At 39.7% G+C, this 21,429-nt stretch overlaps 1 long non-coding RNA gene across 4 annotated transcripts in view; it reads right to left on the bottom strand.

Moving 5' to 3' along the window:
- LOC120504751 overlaps positions 1-21,429 on the bottom strand; it is a 222,994-nt gene that overhangs the window by 24,150 nt on the left and 177,415 nt on the right. For 3 of the 4 annotated variants that reach the window (XR_005628107.1, XR_005628110.1, XR_005628109.1), the window contains one exon: positions 5,135-5,397. This is a non-coding gene — a long non-coding RNA (uncharacterized LOC120504751). Of the gene's footprint in view, positions 1-5,134; positions 5,398-21,429 lie in introns of those variants that run through there. The other variant, XR_005628108.1, reaches the window with a different exon arrangement.

Below are 21,429 nucleotides of genomic sequence, written 5' to 3'. Positions count from 1 at the left end.
CATGGTGGATGAAAATCCTTCCTTTGACCATATTTAAGCTGTTGGTCTATTTACACAGCAGGTGCAAAAAAAAAAAAAAAAAAAGCTGCTCTTGAGTTTCCATTCTCCATTAGCCTTGTCAGCAAAGGAAGTCTGTACCAGTTTAGGAAAAGCTCACATTTTATGTGGCTGTGGGTAGAGAAGAAGGAGATGAGCAGGCAGCAACAACCCTGTCTCTCTTTGTTTGGGGTTCATTCCAGCTGCATTGTTTACACTCAGGCTTTGTTTTTTGGCATTTTTCCTTTAACCCTATATCTCTATTAACTCACACATATTATGATAAGACAATAAGGTTAGGTGTACAAGGTCAGTTATTCAAATCCAAAATTCAGGCTGTCTTCAAAAATCAGTATCAGGGCACATAGTATTGAAGCCGTGTCCTACAGAGCCACCTTGATGTAAAATCACTGGCTAAAATGTAACCATGTGTCTCTATCCGGTATAAACCAAGAAATGTGGTTGGATAATGGCCTTTGCAAGTGTTTTCTGGCATCAGAGAAACAAATGTATGCCCTTGTCCTCTGGTCCTCTGGGTGCAGAGTGTTCAACACCCTCAGGTCTCAGCCACTCCCTCTCTCACCACTTTCCAGCTCTTTTATTTTCTCTTCTTCCTGCCCAGGCACCTTATCCTTCTCTGCCCTGCTCCAATTCCCTTACTTTTATTCTTGGAAACTGCTCTCCCACTTCTGGCAAAACAGAGAAAAAGTCTTGAAAGGAAAAGGCTTCTTTTAGAGTCAGCCCAGGAGATCCAGTCCAGTCCCATGTTAAAAAAAAAAATAAAATTATATTGTTTAAGTTAGATCATCAAGGAAAAATATTCTGCCCTGCTCCAATTCCCTTACTTTTATTCTTGGAAACTGCTCTCCCACTTCTGGCAAAACAGAGAAAAAGTCTTGAAAGGAAAAGGCTTCTTTTAGAGTCAGCCCAGGAGATCCAGTCCAGTCCCATGTTAAAAAAAAAAATAATTCTATTGTTTAAGTTAGATCATCAAGGAAAAAAAAAACAATAAAGTGAAGCACACTAATTGAAATTCACCCAACAAAAATTAGCTCTTTCAGAGCCCCTCTGGTCAAGAGTAAACCCCACTCATGGACTCTGACCACAGATGAATATTATGATAGGTGATACTTTTTTCTTTTTTCTATTTTTTTTTTAAAGAGGAAACATGAACTCTGTTCAGAGTGTCTATAGTCCCACTTGTGGGAGCCAACATAGTCATACCAATATATCACTGTCACTTCCTGATAAACAGCCCCAGATTTATGGCAGGCACAGGACCCTAAAATAAACATATAACAAACAGTTCTGAGACCAATAGAAGAAGCAAAGCCTGATTTATTAGAGATGAGTTATAGCTGAATTTGCTAACAAACCGTGCTCTGACCAATCCTTTTCCCTTGGCTGAAACAGCCAAAGCACTTATTTCAGAGGTGGTCTGCCTAGTGCAATTGAGGATGTGCTCATGTTAGTCTGTCCCTTATTGGTCCCCGCCTTTTTTTCCTAGTCAACTTTTCAACTTCAAACCTTTTAAAAAATTGTGTATCTATGTACTCTATCTCCATGTGAAATTCAGCAAAAGAGTTTGGAAGTAATTGGAGAAATTATACATATATATGTATTCTCTTCATACAGACATTAGTCGAAACAATAAATCTTAGATCTGTGCAGGAAATGGATCGTTTTTTCATAGTTTTCCAAGTACTGATACAATTTCTCCTTTATTAAACATGTCTATAATATCCATTGATTCTGTAGATCATATGGGTCTGTAGATCATTTTTAAATCATAGAAATTGAAATTCAAATTATAATATGAGTGACCTGCAAGAACCTAGTGAGAAATAACTGAGAGAAATGAGTCAAAGCCAATCTTTGGTGCCTCTGACTGCTGATCCATTTTATGCAGCAAAGGCACACACACTGTGCTGTGGGCACCTAGAAGCTTCTGGGTCAAGCCACTAAAGATCTTTCAACTTGCCCTTCACTTTCTTTCTTAAATGCCTTAGTGAGACTATCCAATACAAAAATATTCTGGTATATTTGATTTGATTTTTCCATATTATAGGAGGAATGATGGTGCCTTCCCATAAGTACAGTTTACACTACAGGGAATAAACAACTCCAAAAGTCAATGACAGTGAAGACAAAGACCTAATGTGAAGTATCAGAGACAAAAATTAGTGGGGAAATAAGTAAGGGGAAAAAATAAGAACTGATAAGACAGAGGGAATAACCCCAAATCTCTGAATAGCCTACAGCAATTTACACACCCTTCAGAAATGCAAAGTTTTTTTGATTTAATGTGGTTATCTAGAATACATATTGCTATTCCACCAGCCCATGTGAGTACAGATTTCAGCCTTAGGAAGAGTATGTTCTTTCAGGGCACTCTGAAATACCTATTCTGTTTATCCTATCCTAGCATTTCCTATCCTACCAAATCCTATTCTTCTTACATCCCACTTATCATTGCATCTTGTCACAATCTTTCAGCTGAATGTTACATAATATTACTCAAAACTGTTACATACAGTATTTCAAAATTTTCAGCAATTGTTTCATTCTAGAGACAATTTTTTCCAAAAATTAAAAAAAAAGGCAAATTCATATTACAGTGACTAATTTATATATATATTTTAAATCCAGATAGTCTCACAAAACACAAAGTGAATCCATGTGTTCCTGAAACTAAAATGGGATTTAATTAGACAGAAGGCAGCTCTTGGTGCTGGGGCTAGTAGAGTTAGCATGCCTACAGCCATTCCCATGGCCAGAAAATGCCAGCTGGTAGCTTTTGGTGATTTTTGTAGATCAGACACCAACAAATAATTCTGAACGTTTTGATTGCCTTTTGAAAATTGCCCACTGGGCCTAATTTGAGTGTCCTTTTTCTTCTTGATTTCAAGAAGATCTGTGTGTAAGCTGCACATCTGAAACTGTCTGTGGTCCTAAGCTCCAGTGACTGTAGGTCAAATATTGGAATTGTTTGGTTTCTTTAGGAAAGGTATCAGAAAGATGCTCCCTCCAGAATCAAAATGGCACTGGGTACTTTCACTCCAAGTGACCTCTGAGGACAAATGCCATCCACTTAAACTTTAATATTTGCTGTTGTTTTTGAGTTTCACAGCTGTGTAGCTCCTGACCCACGTGTATTTGACCTGCAAGCCCTAATGATGCACAGCACAAAGTGGTGTGACCTTGTGGAGTAGACCTTGGGGTCCCACTGTTAGAACAACAGGACGAAAAGAAAGCTATGAAACTAAATAAAGTGCTCAAAGTTAAAATTTCTCTTTTAAGATCAATGAAAATATTTTATTTGAAGAAGTTATGGCCCATTTCTGTTAATAATGAGGCTGCTGCCAGACAACCTAAGAGATACGTTCCCCCAGGCAATGGTACAGAATTAAAACCAAGTAAAAGAGACTACAATACATTAATTAATCATTGGACTTCCAGCTTCTCATTAAGAGTCTCCACTGAAGTTTCAGCAATTCCTAAGCATTCCATAATAAAATAGAACGCACTTCAGGGATTCAAGCAACAACAGATTAATTCAGCAAACTTCTGAACCTAGTGTAGGGATTGAGTTCTAATCCTAAATCTAAGGAGGATTAAGGAAGAAAATACCATGAACACAGAAAGGCCAAGACAAAACCAACCAGCCAACCAAAAAACAATGAGGCAAGACAAGGCAAATTTTCTATTACAATAAATTTATTAAATATTCTATTCTTTTTTTTCTCGCAAAAACTAGAGGAGTTGGATTGCTCGATGCTATTAGGAGATTTTTCAAAGGAATATGAATACTACCATCTACAAATTAAAAGTCTTGAGTTTTTTTCTGCTGGTGGGTTTTTTTGGTGGTGGTTGATTGGTTTCTTTTACATGTTGACTTAATACATATAAAGTAAAGGGTTTAGTTGGTGAAGAACCAAAAACTTTAAATATGCTGAGACATTCTGAACACTCCATGTTTCTACTCAGATGTCTGGAAGCCTGGGTTCAATTATTTTGCATCTTGTGGTGGACAAAGATTTCTGTTGCGTTGCGTCAAGGCTGAAGTGTGAATTTATTAGACTTGCTACCACTTTTAGAGACAAGAAGATCAATAAGTGGAGCAGTGGACAAGCTGAGGAGGATCTGGCTAAGAACAAATCCTTTGATATGTGCTTACTATGGCACAATGTTGCTTAGTCATGAGGAAGTGATGCAGGTCAAGGAGTCCCTTTTTGGAGCCACATAAATACAGTTTTCTAAGAAATTTTACAGAACATTCAACTCCTGTACATTTTCCTTAAGTGTACCATGTTCTTAGAAAGAAAAAAAAAACCAAAAAACCACAAAACAGAAAACCACTTTTCTTTTCCCAAGAGTTTCACTTTTCATCTTCAGCATGGTGTTACAAGTTCATGAGGATAAAAATAGGCAGCAAAAGCAGTAAATCAGTCCAGCTTATTCTAACAAACAATGCTACTGTTGCAGTCACCATCTAGCTAAATGGTGCCCCACTTCAAATATTATCATTATAAGTTCCCAAGAAAAAAAGGGAAGTAATTCTAAAATTTTTAAGATTTAAAAAAAAGGAAAAAGTCTATTCAATACAAGTAAGAATGCCATATTCTTTGAATTAGGTTTGCAGTAATTCAGAGGGCTATAGAAAAATGTATTTCAGGACAGGCTGAATTTCTCCTTAACAAAAGTTACAGCCTTTATTTTTTTTTTTTTTCTAAATGAAGTCAGGATAACTCTAGAAGGGCTCTGCATCAGTTCCTCTACTGATAAAATATCGTCTATGTAAGGCAGTGAAGAGCTAAGAAAATCACAAAGCTCTCAAAGAATCATAAAGAAAGAACCCAGTGACAGTATTAGAGTGGTCCTCTCACCTGCACAATTTAAGTTCACACATTACTTTTCTGTATTTCAGTCTCAGTGCCAGGGACTTATTCAATGCAAGGAAGTATGAAGATGAACAATGTCTTTTTAACAGAAGCCAGCTCCACAACTGCAGTGAGCAGATATTCTGCACGATGCAATGGCAGCAAGGAAGGATTGAGTTTTAAGTTTAATTCTGCTGTGCCACAAAGTTGAAAAACTTTCTACAAAAAGTGAGGAATTTCCCAGCATGGATGAAATGGGCTTATGTCAGCTTATATTTGAGATCTATTCTTATTTTGCCCATATTCAAAAAGATATTTTTAATGATTTTGCTTTGAGTCTGAAAAAAAAATCAAGCTAGGAACAGTATAGTAATATTTAAAATATTATCTGGACTACCTACCTGAAATGGAGCATTACTGCATTATCGTACAATATACTCTTCAAAGAGATGGTGTCTTAAGCAATAATCACTGCCTGAATCTGTGGAGCAAAAGGAAAAAATTAGGCTTGATTAATGTATGTTTTTGACTGAGTAATTCAACAGAACAAGACATGAAAAGGGAAAAGATCTTAGTGTGTTAACAAGTTCACAAAAATGCAGGGAGGGTAACATCTGTGAGCCAGATAAAGTAGGAGGCAGAGAAATAACAAATGAGACAGATGCTGTCAGAGATGGAAAGACTCACCTGGAGGATAAATTATTCCATCTAACCATCTTTAGTTCAGGGACCTACAGCTCTCCCAACGGGCTCTGACTTTTTTTAGCTGGTTTAGAATCTTCCATTTTTTTCTGGGGTTTTAGCACTGTGAAATGCTATAACTCATTTATATTGAGGATAATTTGATTTGTTTTTTTGTTAAATTTGTTTTGTGTCAAATGAAAACCCCAGGGATATTAGCTGCATTAATTCACACAATTACTAGCAATTTTTTACCAGTTGAATGTCATTTTGTCAACTTGGTAAAGATCAGTAAGACTACAATAAAAAGAAAGCATGATTTTCAGACATCTGTTAACTCTGGGGGCTTTCTCACCTTCCTCAATACAGATGATGAACTACAAGCAAATGGGGCTTATTGGTTTCTTCCTGGTAATCCCATTGCATAAACTTATTTTACATTACCTTTGGGATGAGAGACAATCAAATGCACGAGCAAATATTCCCATAAATTTGGTATTCCTACGATGAGAAATGTTTAGAAGTTCAAGATAACTTCCACATTGGAAACACAAAGAAGAATATGCAGCTAAGTTTGAGCCATTTTGTTCAGAATACTAATTTATAGGTATTTTGTATTAAAAGGACATAATCCACATTTTTTTTAGTTTTCCTTTTATCAGTGAATCTCTGTGAAAATCCAGAAGATCGCTCCCAGGGTGACTTTGAACCACAAGTATGCTGACCTTTAAAAATCAACACCTCTTTGTGGTTCTGTTCTTATCTTTCCTCTCACTGACAACCATGACAAAATTGTTGGCAGACTGTCAATATCTCAGACCATGGACTTCCAGTGAGTCACCAACTGCTCAGATACCTCGTTATTCACAGTCCAGTTTCCTCCTCAAGCCTCAAGGGACCGCTGGTGTGGGAAGTGCAAGATGTTAGTTGTGATTCTGGATATGGCACCTTGATAGAAAAGCTGTCCTGCCTTGAGTTCTAAGGCAAGAGCAGCTGTATATCCAAGTGGCATTGAGTTTCACAGGGGGTTTTGGCACAAAAAATGCCTGTGCTGCTTTGGGGCCCCATATTCAGGAAGGCTTTGCAGAGTATATTATTAAATTAGTTTCCCCCAAAGAGTAAAGAAAAGAGAGGAACAGAAAACATTTTGTGTTGCAGTCCCCATGATGAGGCCTTTCCCCAGGAGGGGCAATGCTGCTGGAGTCCCATCAAGATGAGCAAAAGGAATGGGAAAGGCAAAGATTGCAGTGGAACAGAGCAGAGCTGAGCAAAAGGAATGGGAAAGGAAAAGATTGCAGTGGAACAGAGCAGGATGAGCAAAAGGAATGGGAAAGGCAAAGATTGCAGTGGAACAGAGCAGAGCTGAGCAAAAGGAATGGGAAAGGAAAAGATTGCAGTGGAACAGAGCAGGGCTGCAGGACCCCAGGAGGTGCTGGACTGTACGAGCTGGGGGTGGGGGAATGAGACAAGCTTGGCAAAAGATTGCAGTGGAACAGAGCAGGGCTGCAGGACCCCAGGAGGTGCTGGACTGTACGGGCTGGGGGTGGGGAAATAAGACAGGCTTGGCAGGCTGTGTCTGGGAGGAGCAAGGGGAAGAAAGGGAGAATGTGGGAATTTGTTTCGTGAGATGTTAGGCATGTGGTCACACTTTGGTCAGAGAAAAGTGCTCTTCTTTGGTTAGAGAAAAGACGCGACAGAGATATTTTTCCAATATCAGCAAGAAGCTAGGTTTTGAGGCAATATAAATCAAAATATAAATGTAGCTGCTGACCATGACAACATAATACAGATTCTCACCTCTCTTCTTAACCTCTTTTGCTTGTATTATGTCCAGCTTCTACTCCAGTCATGGCATGTTGTTACAATGAGCTTTGTAGCTTCTTTGGCTTCCCATGGAGATCTAGCAATCTGGTTGGGTTTTTCTCTTTTGTTCTCAATTACCAAATAAAGACCATCAGTAGATACTCTTGTACAGCTGACTAAAAAGTTTCCCCATATTTTTCCTTTTGACACGTATAAATGAATGTAACCAGTTACCACCATTGAGAGGAACTACAGAGAGTATTCACTAGGAAAAAATAAGCAAAACTCTTGCTGAAAATCCACCCTGGTGATTTTTGTATTACATATTTGTGTCCTTATAGTATTTGAACTAAATTTCTTTTCTTGTGATATTTTATAGAGGCATGCTTATAATCACACATAATTACCTGAGTAAGAAAATAAACACTGACTTCCTAAAGAAATACAATAGATTTTTCAATAGATTTCAATACATTTTTTCAATACAATAGATTTGTTTCAAAGCACAGTAAAAGGTGTCAGAAAGCCCCCACACTTCAAAGTTTCTTACTCAAGTCCAGCCACTGCAGGTCAGGTCCATGTGAAATCATCTGCTGAGGTCAAAGTAAAGCAGCCCACTGCCTGTGTGACACAGTCTGAAACAGCAAACCCTGCTTCTCATCACAGAGCTGCTTCCAGGTCTGCCTGGGCTCCTGGTGCTTTCAGTCCCTCAGCCAGAGCTACTTCTTGTCCTCTCTGGCTGCGAGAGAGACAAAGACATGGGGACTGAGAGAGACAAAGACATGGATGGGGGCAACTCTTCAAAGCAGTATGATCAAGAGTGCCTTTCCAATGGCTTCAGGTGACTTTGGAGCAGGCCTTGGTGCTAGTGCCTATTACCTGAGCACAATAAAGCTGCATGGAATTGGAACTCAGCCATATAAAAACTGTGAGCCATCCTAGGAGCTGGCTACTGTATTGATTCCACAGATTAGAAGGTCTGTTCCTTTTTGTTTTCCAGAGGTAGGCATCAAAACTCTGTGGCATATTAAGCATTGTCCATTGAGTATGATATGACAGAAAACTACCACCTGCTTCTACTGAAACCTCTAAAAAATTGGGATCTGAAGCACAGAAAAGCCCAAAATGCTGGAGCACATCACTGTCTCAGGGGTGCTCAACAGCAGTAAGGTGAAAGAGCCTAAAAATAGGGTCCATCTGTTTAAGTCAGAGATGGCTGAAGGCAGGTAGGGATGAGATGAGCAATTAAACTGCTATGTAAGAAAAACTCATCCAGAGCCTTTAGAAAAACATGTTCCTGATTTACAATCAGCTCCTGGCCTCCTTGAGGAAGGTGCTGATAAACTGTGATTGGACTTTTGACCACCCTGAGCTGTGTGACTCATGTGGTTACCTCCACCATGCCAATTCCTCTTTAACACCCCACACTGCCATTTCTGATTCCTGTGATCTCTAGGAGATATCCAAACCCAGTTTTGGGGGTGTTTCTTCTGTGGTATGGACCTCCCTCACCCTTTGTGAAGTTGCAACACATCACAGCTCCTGGCAAAGCCTCTGCAGGGCTGTTTCACCAATGGCAGATGGTGACTGTCGGATCCCAACCCTAGAGCAATGAGGGAGAAGGAAGGGATAGAAAAGCTTCAACTTGAGTTGATTGTCTTGCATGGCATAACTGCAGTTAACTTCTTTCAAGATGACTAGGCACAATTTTCTTTTTTTTAAGTGTCTCATCTGAGGCTCTTTTCCTTGTTCCTCTAGCAAATTTGAGACTATTTATGTTTCTATTAATCTTCTGTTAAGACATTTTTCATCTTTTGTTTTATGATCTCACATTGGCTTTCCTTTGATAAAACATCTATGTTAAGGCATTTCCCTGTGATATTTGTATATAACAGACTGAAACAAATTAGTCCTTGATTAGACCCTGCCTGTTTCTCCTCTCTCTCTGCTTTTTCCTTAAACTTATCAAATTTCAAAATTTCAGTGAAAAAACCGGTTCAACATAAAACTTGAATTCTTGAGATTAATACATGTGCATTGAGACTCACTACTTTTTATCTGAAATGGGTAGACAGCAGGTAGCATTCAGTGCATTCCTTTTTTCTTGAAATTGCTGTCTCTATTTTTTTATGCTGTTGTTCTGTACCTTTGCCATAGCTGTATTGAAGAAAACATTAGAAAAAGAGGAAAAAGGAGGATAAAATGGATTTTTTTGCCTCTCTGGTGTCATTTCCTTCCCCCATTGGTTTCTGTGAAATGATCAAAGCCATCTACCAAGTTAGCAAGGGAAGGTTTAAAACATGTTTGTCCTCTGGTTTCCTGCTGCTCTGCCTGAGCCTCTTTTTCCCTTTGCCATTTACAGCATTGGTAGCTTCATTAGCAAGGGATTTCAACAACCAAACCTGCCCTGATTCTCCAGGGACTGCCCCCCCATCTTCAATTACTTATTTAGCTACTGCTGCACATTCAAACCAGCCCCTTTTCCAGCTAGTTTTACCTGGCCAAACAAACAAGAGCAGCCCTAACCTGACAGTATGTCCTGATTGAAGGGATCCCTCCTGGGTGAACACATCCTCACCTGGCACAGAGCCTCCCCAGCCATGTCAGGGAGAAAACTGCAGCTCCTAAAGCCTTGGCCATTTATGACTGCTTCTAAGTCATCTCTTGGACCTAAGGGTCACACACCTTAGCCAAAAGTGCTCTCCATGCCAGTCAAATATAAGCAGAAGAAACAGACAGTCCAGATTTGAAAGTGTCTGCACCTCACTTTTCACACCCTCCTCTTCCTTCTCACCTCCCAGGGACTGAAAGTTCTGTCCCTGCTGACAGGGACAGATTATCACATCACACTTACCCCAAGGAATTGTAAAATGTCTGGTTTTTCTGCATAGAAACACGGATTCAGATGCACTCCCAAAACACTGAAGGGAAACATACAAAGTCAGCTCAACAGAGAAACCATGAGAATAATCATTCTCAGCCAGTGAAGGAAGCTGACAAATGATTCGCCTCTAGAAGGTCAGATAATCAGTGGCAAAGCATGCTCTGCCACCACAACATGTAGCTCTCCAGATTTTCCTGAAACCAAGAAAAGAAAACAGAAAGACCTCCCAACAGCTTGTTTAGCACCAAGGAGATACCAGTTCCTTTGGGAATTTGAATAAGAAATACATAACCAGTTTATTGTATAAAGAGTACAAGTACTCTAAAAGGTGGTATCATGTTTTCTGCAGGGACCCTCTACACAGATTCTGTGAATCAGAGGAAATCTGGTCTTTCAAAAAAACCCCAAAAAAACCACCAAACCAATACTTCCCCTGTGTTCAGCAAAGAAAATATCATATTCTATTTAATCAGATAGTTAGTTGAAAATTTTTTTAGCTGAGACAAAAAAAAAAATTATCAAACAACAACAACAACAAAAAAACCTGGAAAGAAAGCTATTATCTACAATCTTGGTACATTTAAATGTTTCCTTGATTTTATAAACAAGGTTGCACTGACAGGTAAAACAGCAATGTCCATCCTGTGTGCCTTTGAAAACAGCCATCAAGGAAGATTAAAACCAACATTATTTCCAGTCTAAAAATAAGCTCTGAAAGCACTGTACTCCATGTATCTCTCAGTCATGCTTTGTTTCTTTTGCACTGCTCTGGCACAAATGGGCTCTCAAATCAGCTGATAACACTGATCACCTTGCAGGGGGAGATAAAAGGAGTCTCTTTTTGAGAAGATTGAGAACTCTTCTCTTCTCTTCTCTGTCTTACTACTGGGAAAACACTTGCAGTTCTGGACACTGATTTCTGAACCCAGGAGCATGAGAGTGGCCCTGCTGCAATCACTACATGCTTCACTATGGGCAGAAAGTACAAATGAGCACAGCATCCTCATTTCTGAAGATAAATTGTAGCAATTGCTAAATCTAACTTTTTTTTTTTTTTCCTATTAGCACATGTAAATAGACAAATAGACCAGTTCTGCTTAACGAGTTGGTCTTGATTAAAATATCACTAAAATGGAGAAGCCTCTAGAACACTCTTCTTTACACATACTGATGTTCTGATTTGCAGAAGACAGGTGAAATTGTGAGCTTAATCCTCTCTATTTCAATGCAAAGTGTTCAACAGACATGTACAAACCTTATGCTACCAGCAAAAATTTCTCCGTAGCACTTTACACATACTGATGCTCTGATTTGCAGAAGACAGGTGAAATTGTGAGCTTGATCCTCTCTACTTCAATGCAAAACATTCAACAGACATGTACAAATGCTTATGCTACCATCAAAAATTTCTCCATAGTGGGGCAGCTGGCAGACAAACCTCTCAAATTTCTATTCAGATAGAGTCAGAAATAATGGAATTCAGGCACACTCTAGACAGCCTTATGTGTCCAGAGCAGAGGGACAGAATTTCCTTCCTCAACCTGCTGGCCACATGGCTCTTGATGCAGATCAGGACACAGTTTGCTTTCTGGGCTTCAAATACATATGGACAGCTCATGTCCAGCCCCACCATCACCCCCAAGTCCTGCCAGGTAGGGCTACTCTCAATTTGTTCATCCCCCAACCTGGATTGATACTGAGGGTGCCCTGACCCAAGTGCAGCCCCCTGCACTTCATCTTGTTAAACCTCATGAGATTCCTATGGGACCAGTTCTTGAGGCAGTCCAGGTCCCAAGGCATCCCGTACTTCAGGTGTGGCAACCACACCACTCAGCCTGATGTCATCTGAAAACTTGCTGAGGGTGCCCTGATCCCTTTGTCTATTAATGAAGATATTAAATGGCACTGGTCCCAGTACAGACCCCTGAGGGGCACGACTTGTCACTGATGTCCATTGGGACACTGAGCTGTTGACTACAACCCTCTAGGTGTGACTGTCCAACCACTTTCTTCTGCACCAAACAGCTCACCCACTGAGTCTAGCTCTTGCCCATTTAGAGACCAGGATGTTATGGGGAGCTGTGTCCAGGGCTTTGCAGAACTCCAGATAAATGACATCTGTGTCCCTTCCCTTGCTCGCTGATGCAGTCACTCCACTACAGAAGGCTGCTGAGCTGGCCAGGCAGGACTTGCCCTTGGTGAAGCCCAAATCACCTCCCTGCTCTCCATGTTCCCTAGCATGGCTTCAGGGAGGATCTGTTCCATGATCTGCCCAAAGGTGACACTGACAGGTCTGCAGTTCCCAGGGTCCTCCTTTTGACCCTTTTTGGAGATGGGTACAATGGTTCCTCTTTTCCAGTCACCAGGTACTTTACCTGACTTCACCTGTCATGACTTTTCAAATACCATGGAGAGAGGCTTGGCAACTACCTCACCAATTCCCTCAGGACTCTGGGATGCAGCTTATCAGATCCCATAGACTTACATCCATTCAGGTTCCTCAGGTGGTCACAAAACTGATCTTTACTTACAGAGGGAGGGACTTTGCCCTCCCATCCTCGTTTCCACCCACTAAAGGGGTGGGAAGAGAGGTTGCCATTGAAGATTGAGGCAAGAAACCTCAACCTTTTCCTCATCCACTGTTACCAGTTTACCAGTGCTGTTAATCAGGGACGTTCACCTTCTGTGACCTTCCTTTTCTGGTTAACACACCTGCAGAAGTGTTAACTTCCTGCTGATCTTCCTTGCCATGTTCAGTTTTAGCTTTGCCTTCCTCACCCTATCCCTGTGACCTTCCTTTTCTGGTTAACACACCTGCAGAAGTGTTAACTTCTGCTAATCTTCCTTGCCAAGTTCAGTTTCAGCTTCACCTTTGCCTTCCTCACCCTATCCCCACACAACCAAACTTCATCTCCATACTCCTCCCTGCTCACTTGTTTCTACTGCCTGTGCTTCTTTTCCTTTAGTTTGACCAGCAATTCCCTATTCAGACATGCCAGTCTCTTGCCTTCCTTGCCCTATTTCTTGCTCCTGGGGATTGCTAGGTCTATTGCTATTTTTATAACTTTTTGCATAGGAAAAAAGGTGCTATGAATTATACATTGTTGTGCTCCAGAGATCCCTACCAATTCAACATACAAACCTCAGCAGTTTGTATGCTCTCCATATTTTCATCTTCTGAAAGACTTTCTGAGCACAGTGCTGGGAATTTCAAGTACTTCATGGCCATTTACAAGACCACCAGGCACCAGAGTCTTGTTGGGCTGAAAGAGAAACAGAACCTGCAGTCTGCTATGCTGGCTTAGGTGTGCTCCTCCCTGACACATGGGGTGGTCAGACCCCAGTGAGCTGCCTTGTAGGGGGGACCTGAGCTGGTAACAGTGTCTCTCCCCTCCAGCTTAGTGATTGCACTGGAGGAAAGCTGGGGAATGGAGGAGACTCCTGCTTCACATCGGTCAGTTGGACAAGTGCTAGAGTTTCCCTCCTGCATGGGCTTGGCAACACAGTCCCATTCCTTTTCACATTCCCAGGTCAAAGTCAATCAATTCAGACCTTCTCAAATCTATTTTAGTTTTGCTTCTGACAATTCTACTGAGGCCACCTTTGCACAACAACTGTGAAGAGCAGTGAGTGGATAATTCTGCTGTGGTGGCTGTCCCTCAGCGCTGCTACAAATCATCCTAAACCATGCGCTCAGAATATGTGGAAATTATGTGCAGTCTTCCAGGAAGCTTTTCATTTGCTATTCCCTTCCATCAGCAGGAAAGCCTTCCTCAGCTTTCCATTTTAAACATCAAATCTAACTAAGTCTGAAGATTATTGTTTTCATATGAAAAACAAATGAATAATTAATTGTCATGGGATTTCTCTGTGTAGTTCCAATCCGTGGGGAATTAGCTGGAGTCCTTGAGATTGAAAACAATTAATGAACACAGGATGTGCAGCCTCTGCATGAACATTTTGGATTATTCCACATCATATTCTGCCAATAATCCCACTGTTGCTAAAGCACACATCCAAAGCTCAGAAGTTATGGCACATATGATGATGATACATTTACAATAATGCCCCAGATGTGATCACCTTTAATTTCAATGGAACACTGGCAACAATTAACACCCAACATGTATTACAGTGGCTGTAAGAGAGTCATTAGGGTGGGCTGCAAATATCTGAAATGAACAATGGACAAAATTTGGCAAGTGCTAATAGAACCATTAAAATATCTGAATAACAAGGAAGATGTTTACTGCTCCCCACAATGGAAGGGTTTAAAACTATTCAGACCCTGAAAATTAAGCTCTGTGTTTTGTTCAGGAAACACAGAAGTGTTACCACCAGTGTATTGCAGCCCAGCTTCTCTCACCCACACTCTCACTGCCCATGCAGGTGTCTCAATATCATGACTCTTCACTGCCCTGTTAAGTTATAAAGGGTGCCTTGGGATAGGCCCAGTCTAAACCCAAGAAATAGAAAGGATAGAATTAGTTTACAGCTAACTGTTATGTCTCCAACCCTGGCCTTGCTCAGACTCCCCACTATTTTCTAGTATAGACTCTTTTACAAAAACCCTGTCTGGAAACAGCTTGTTTTAATATGAAAAATTTTTTGTAGCTTGTAAGTAACCTTGCTCTAAGGACATCCCCTTTTTATCTGGAAAGTGCGTGGCCACATTGGGCTTATTCCAATTCCTAGAGAACATATGCATTGATAACACTTATAGAGAAGTATACATTTGTTTCAGGGGCTTTTGCAAGCTGAATGAACAAAAATTGCCAGAACATCTTGTCTGTTTCTTCCCAGCTTTAGATGTTATAAAGCAAATCCTAGCAATTAATGAGTAAACTTTAAAAAAACTTGAAGTTGCTTTCAATGTAAAATCAAATGTTTGAAAATTTTTTTCTGTAAGCAGCTCCCTGATGACATGAAACTGATCTGGAGATCTCACAAGCACTGTCATTGCAAGGTCAGCAATTCAAGCCTGTGATACCACAAAACCAGCTCATGATACCTGGAGGGCTGCTCCTGACAGTAGAAAATTAATATGGATATACAGGGGGAAAAAAAGCATCCTTGGAGTTCAACAGAAACAAAATTTCTCCATCTCTTATGAAAACGGTGGCCCAAAAAACCAGAGAGATCCAACAAGTGTCCCACCTGACAATAAAACCCTTCAATTTGCATTCATAGCTTTTTAGATACCAGGGTAATCAGAGAAGAAACTTATAAGTAGCAGAGATATTAAAAACTTCTGACTATTTCGTTCACATTCACAAATATAATCACCAAGAGACAATAATTCACAAATTCCGATATTTGTGATGAATATGCTGAACATGCTGGAATTTACCCAGCTGAGAACTGCTGCCTTTGGACTTTGAGATGAAACTGTAAGGAATCAAAATACCAAATACTACTGCATAAATGTGTGCAAGTGTCTCAGTGAATCTTTTGGAAGAAGGGAATGGATACTGGTTGAATTCATTAGGAATAAGAATTCCAAAAGATATTAGAATCTTCTAGAAATTGCTCTCTGTGCTCAAGAGCTTGGTGTTCCAGCTGCTGTTTTGTGGAGCCTAGATGAAATTAGTGCTTTATCCTGGGCCTTAAGTGGTTCCCTCCCTAAGACAGGTGTCCTAATTGCTGCTTTTATTCTTTTGTGACAATTATGTTTTATATGAAAAGGAACTTGTTTTATACAGTTCACTTACGTCCAGAAGTAGAAAACTCACTAGTTTTGTGATCATTTTCAGAAGCAGTGTCCCTGAAGTTGGCACATTTGGAAATGGCATTATTTCATACTGCTGCATAGCAGCAATTGGCACCCCAGTCTATAAAAGACACTAGTCAAACAATATAAAATAGCCAACACCCACAAGAAGAAACAGAGTTCTATTCTATCCCAAAATATACCTCTGCAGAGTATCTGTTGTATTGCATTTAATCTAATTTACTAAAGGAGAGATGAATCCCCTTGCTGCAATCAAGCTATTTTTAAAAAGAGATTGGTGGTGATTCAGCTGAATGGTGACTAAACCACTGACAAATTTCCCCTGTCAGCTTGTGTGTATAAAAAGATGCTTTGCTGGAATGTATCATCTGCAGATACCTTTTTGGACTGATGGGAGTTTTCCAGTCAAACTACATAATTTTAGTTATTATTTAAAATTATATGCATACCAAGCTTTTAGCACATTTCAGAGAGGCATCAGGTCATACAATTGAGCTGTACTGGGTTTACATGGTTGGGAGTGGCTTCTGTGGGCAGTTTCCAGAAGCTTTCCCCAAGTCCAACAGAGCCAATTCCAGATGGCTACAAGACAGATCCACCACAGGAGAGAGACTGTGTGGGAGGAAGAGCTCTGCACACTCACTTGGGAGCCATTTGTGGAGGACTGTCTCCCATAGAAGGGACTCCCCACTGGAGCAGGGGAAGAGTGAAGAATCATCCCACTGAGGAGGGAGAACTGGCTGAGACAAGGTCTGACCACAGACTTCATTCCCCATCCCCTGGACCACTGGATGAGAGGGAGGTAGAGAAAAACAGGACTGAAGTTATGCCTGGAAAGAGGGCAGAAATACGGGAAGATGTTTCTAAGATATGGATATATTTCTCTTTATCCTACTCTGATTTAATTGGTAATTAATTAAACTAACTTCCCCAAGCTGAGTCTGTTTTGCCCATGACAGTAAGTGGTGAGTGATCTCTCCCCATCCTTATCTCGACCCACAAGCCTTTCACTGTATTTTGTCTCTCCTGTCCAGCTGAGGAGGGGAGTGACAGTGGCTTCTGAGCATCCCTGGTGTCCAGCCAGCATCATCCCACCACACAAGCCACAACAGAGAGAATTTGAAACAGGTATTGCACAAGATCATTAGCAGAAACTGCTTGTTTAATTTACTTTATCTGAGCTGACTGCATCTTCTGAAAGGATAAACAGAGATACATTCCCATGAACAGAAAAGCAGAGTCATCCCCCATTCTAAATGTTACTCTGCATCTCAAAAGATGCAGGTTGAGTAGCTTGCTCTCTACAAGCTGGTGCCTTTGGCAGGTACAGGATTATGTCTATGGACTAGGGATGACTCTGATGCCTCCTACAGCAAACTTCCTGCAAACTTCCTGTTAATACAGCAGAATAAGGATGGGAGAGGGCAAGTTCTTCATTTACATCAGCAGAGAGAAATAAATGAAATCTGTAAAGTAAACTAAACCAGAAATGGAGTTGAGAAACAACTATTTCAGTCCCTTGAGTAGGGCACCTAATTACTCTATAGCTCCTTTGGAAACTGTCTTCTAGGGACTATAGCAGAAGCTCATGCTCATGGCATTTATCAGGATGTAAGTCTGGAATATAACAATCCTGGCAGTTCACTAGCAGATTTGCTTGGTCCTGAAAAACTGATTTCCTAGGAAATTGCTTTTTAAGATCTACCTGTAGTTCTGTCTGGTTTCTCTGATGATTTACAAGACTAGATAACCTGTTTTCTTGCCATGGTGAGAACAAGTCTTAGGCAGCACAGAGGAATGTTTGTCCTTCCCTTCACCTTGACTTTAAAATCTCACAGTTTATGTCAGTGAAAATTGTTACACATTTAATTGGCTATTTTGTTGATGCAGAGTTAAAGACAGTTTAGTAAATAGTCTGTCTATTATTTCTATCCTCATAAGTCAATAATGAAAATTATGTCACTCACAGAACAGCATATGCAAATAAATGTGCATATGATAGACTGAAAGCAGAATTCACTGGCATCTAATAGGTGTTTAATTGCTTTGGAGTGCTACTAAAAAAGCAATATTATTAGGATGTTTTTCTTGCAAATGGGTTTTAGAAGCATACGGTCAGTGCTGCATAATCGCAGGCTTATAATTAAAACTAAATAGGTTAGAAATTACAAGGTAGAAGAAAATAAAAGCTCAGCAGGAAGTATATGTATGGCTAACCATGGATTAGTGTGTGCTGTGTGGTGCTTGTGGGTGCACCTAAATGCTGTACTCCAGCACTACACCTGCCAGGAATTACCATTATGGCTTAGGAGGAGCTGTGGCTGTCTAAGGAGACCTCAGGGAAACAAATTCTTAGCTGGGGCTGACATGAGTACAAATTAACCAATTAAGGCACCTGTATCAATATAAGCATCCTGACTCATTGTTTAATGGGATAATTGGAATTCTGTAGAGGAAATAAAGTTGATTACAGGGATCAAACAGAGTGAAAGCTTTCTAAGCATTTGTCTCTTGCTTGTGACAAGCTGTAGCTTATGAGGCTGCTGACATTAATGCCTTAAGTTTTAGGTTTCATATTTTCCAGATTCTGTACTGCTTCAGTGTGTAACTCTGAATTTCATATAAAGTATTAGCAAGTTCTCTTCACAGTTTAGTCAGACAAAACAATCCTTTTCCAGCCTGAGAACCAAGGACACTGTTGCAGCTTCAGGCCCAAAAAGTACAAACAACAGCGAAATGAGGAGAGCAATGTGGGAGGATGGGACTGCAAATCCTGAAGCTGTAATTGGACAATTAACCCCAGTATGTAAATGGACCAAAACTTATAAAAGTGTGAAAAGTCATGACCCATCATCCATCTTGGGCATAGCCTCGGCCAAGCTCTTGTACTGCCCAAGGTGTATCCTTTGAAGGTCTTTTAACAAATCCCTGCTTTATTCCTTTAACACTCTCTAGCCTCTGTTCCAGGAAGCCTCTTTAAGCATCAACATGGAACAAATAGCAGTATGGGGAGTAAAAGGTCAGGTCATTACTTTTCAGTGCTCACAATAAAATTGTATACATGCTATGAAGAAAGAGACAAAGGTCTGTGTGTTTAACAATAAACATGAAATCTGTATTCCAACTTTTTGTATGCATCTGAATTCCCAGAATGTTCTGGTTTTACATGATAAATTGTTCTTGGTATAATGCAATTCAGCAGATTTTCCCATCATCTTACATGCATCTGTAAATTAATTTACAGTACAATCCTAGGTGTCTACTCCTTGGTTTTGATGGGTAGATTTGCCCATGAAAGCATATGATGAACAGATGGTGGAAGAGAAAAAGTCAAAGAGATGAGGGCCTAGTTGGGTTCTTCAATCCAAAGAAATAAGATGCGGATGATTTACTCTCTATAAACAGAAAACAAACTGATCTCCAGAGAGAAGAAAGAATAGAAATACATTCACTGTATTCTCAGGAAGCAATCTATCACAAAAGGTCAGCATGCCTTTATGTTTGAAGAAGAAAATGAAAAGGCATCTGTGACTTATTGTGTCCAAATGTATTATTTCCTTTGAAGGATTCAAAATATTTTTGTCCAACGGAAACTGAGGCCTACGTAACTTCTCTTACATGTTTCTGAAGAGTAGTCTGATTATTTGAGAGAAAAAAAAAGAAAATCAAGTACAATAAAAGACCTAGCATTGTTTTTTCTTCATGCATCAGATGAAGTTCTGGGTGTACAAGACTTGTCATATTTTATCTGGAATATCAACAGAGAAACAATAAAGAACACCTAATGCTATTCAGGTTCTCCCTTTTCTTGTTTCTTTTTTTTTTTTTCCCATTCCTGCTATTACTCTTTGCAGGGCACATATCTTCAAAGGACTCCAGTTGTAATGATCTGTATTTCTCAGGATGCAGATATTCCATTGGTACAGATTGAGAATCTTACTGCTCAGTTTTGAAACTGCAGGAGCAGCTGGGACCATGAAATCAAATATGGGCCAGTACTAGAACTCTCTTTAGGCTACAGAAATTTGAAAAACAAAAACCTTCCATTTGAGGAATTTAAAATAATTTCCTTTCAGTTAAAAATGTCCTACTATCCTGTTCCAATTTAATGGAATTCTGGCACTTCAAAATTTTGCCTAACTGTACATCAAATCCCAAGATGAAAAAGGATAGAAATTCTCTATTCAATAACAGAAATTCTCTATTCCATAATGACTGACACTGCCTAGAACACAGAGCACACCATAATGTTATTGAAACGAATAAAATAAATGAGTACTCTGTAAGCTCCAGAACACATAATGAAATGAAAAATAATGAAACACGTAATGAAACACAGAAGTCTATTAAATTTATGATTTTCTATAATGAGAGTCTTATCAAACTTCTGTGATAAACTTTGCCCTTCTGGGCCTGATGAGTTTTGCAAATTGTACAAATGAAACAATTCTTATCCAGCATTACCCACACAGAAGAAAGGTGCACACTGACCAAAAACAAGGACATGCAGAAATTCTTTAAATGAAACCACATTGAATGAGCCATTAGGATCCTTCTGTAGAAGAGATTAGAAGAGCAATCACATTAGGACAAAAAGAGGACCATAAAATATGCACTTTGCACTCTTTATAAGCCCAGGACGAAGTTAGTGTCTCAGTAGATACCACATTCTGCTTTGAAATCAGTTTATTGACCTGTTTCTTATGCAAACAGGATGACCCAAAGGTAATTGATAAGAGACAGAAAGAAGTAATATGTTGTTGAATGTGCCTTGAGCTGTTTTCTCATAAAATTCTCCAAGACATGTATGCTTTGTAATGAAATATTGTAAAAAATTCTTGCTGAATACAACTACCATGGCTTTCACATTTATCTATCCTGGAAGACCTCACGAGAAAATAAAACCAAAAAGCCCAAAAAACAAACCAAAACAAATCAACTAAAAAAAGACCTCAAAAAACAAAACAAAAAAAAAAAACCAACCAACCAAAAAAACCTAAAAAAACCCCAAACAACAACAACAACAACAAAACCCAAAACAAAAAAACCAGGCATAGCAAGAAAAACAATGTATTCTGCTCTTAGAATTTAATATAGTATAAGGTAAAGTATACTTTTTGTTGCCACTTGCAGCAACAAAGCTAACAACAGCAGCATGTGATTAGGACTCAGAAGTCTCTCCTTCATCTGAGATTGCTTTCTGAAATCAAATTCAGATAGAGAGAAAAGGATAAACAAACAAGTTTACTGCAGTTCTGCAGTAGCAAATAATCAAGATAACTACTTGAGGAACATAAAGTAAAGCACCCGATTCTTCAAATGATATGATAATTGAAACACAGGTGTTAAATATCCAGTTATGTGCAGATCTTTCTCCTCTCAGAGAATGGAAAGGGCACAGAAGGGTTTAGCCT

Source organism: Passer montanus, unplaced genomic scaffold (assembly GCF_014805655.1).
Source record: "Passer montanus isolate IOZ18808 unplaced genomic scaffold, ASM1480565v1 scaffold3, whole genome shotgun sequence".
Classification (NCBI taxonomy): domain Eukaryota; kingdom Metazoa; phylum Chordata; class Aves; order Passeriformes; family Passeridae; genus Passer; species Passer montanus.
This window is presented reverse-complemented; position numbering and strand designations above follow the sequence as displayed.